At 43.8% G+C, this 768-nt stretch overlaps 1 non-coding gene across 1 annotated transcript; it reads left to right on the top strand.

The window, feature by feature from the left end:
- The first annotated feature begins 480 nt into the window (after nt 1-480).
- Nucleotides 481-554, top strand: TRNAI-AAU (transfer RNA isoleucine (anticodon AAU)). The gene has a single exon. It is a non-coding gene; the product is annotated as a tRNA-Ile (tRNA).
- Nucleotides 555-768: the final 214 nt, after the last annotated feature.

Genomic DNA, 768 nt, shown 5'->3' with positions numbered 1-768 from the left:
TGGTATGATGTAGTGCCTTTTCACAATAAACCAGATTAACTGTTTCCAGACATGTACGTTAGTAGCGACTATAGCCTGGAAAATGTATTGGGAGGTCAGGCGACAGTCCCCTCCTGAATGACGGTGATGATATTGCCAGTGATGAGCTAAACGGGGCAAAGGTCACATGATGTCATTTTTGGAGACATCGACATGATGCTAAATCATCAAGAATGTAAACAAAAAAAGAATCCTCTTTTTGATGAGAGAATGTGGGTGAGTATGTCTGTGTCCTTGCAGGTTTGGTAGCAGCATTGTTTGGTGTTTAGTGGTGACCCTAGCAGACTTCCACGCTGCTTTTGAGTAGTAGACAAGGCAATTGAACTTTTTGGCACAGTTAAGCTTATGAATGTATACTTTTCAACTGTGAACTACTGAACAGAGGGAAGTGTTGAGCCGTGTCTCACGTACTTAAGTGAACATTTTGTGGGGTTACGCATTGGCCGGTTAGCTCAGTTGGTTAGAGCGTGGTGCTAATAACGCCAGGTTTGCGGGTTCGATCCCCGTACGGGCCAAGGGTTACGTTTTAGGAAAAGCTCTAACGCCATTTTACCACTAATGTATGGCCTCCTAATTCGTGTTGTTTTACTACCGTAAACATATATCCATGCAGAACGGCACACATTTCAAAACAGGAGGATGGAAATACAGAAAGAGAAGAACATGCAAGTCGTGCTTAAACCGGGACGTGAGGGGGTGAAAGTAGAGAGTGCCTTTGAAAGACATATG

This window comes from Pleurodeles waltl, chromosome 12 (assembly GCF_031143425.1).
Source record: "Pleurodeles waltl isolate 20211129_DDA chromosome 12, aPleWal1.hap1.20221129, whole genome shotgun sequence".
Classification (NCBI taxonomy): Eukaryota; Metazoa; Chordata; class Amphibia; order Caudata; family Salamandridae; genus Pleurodeles; species Pleurodeles waltl.
Note: the sequence above shows the minus strand (reverse complement) of the source record. Positions and strands in the feature narration are given on the sequence as shown.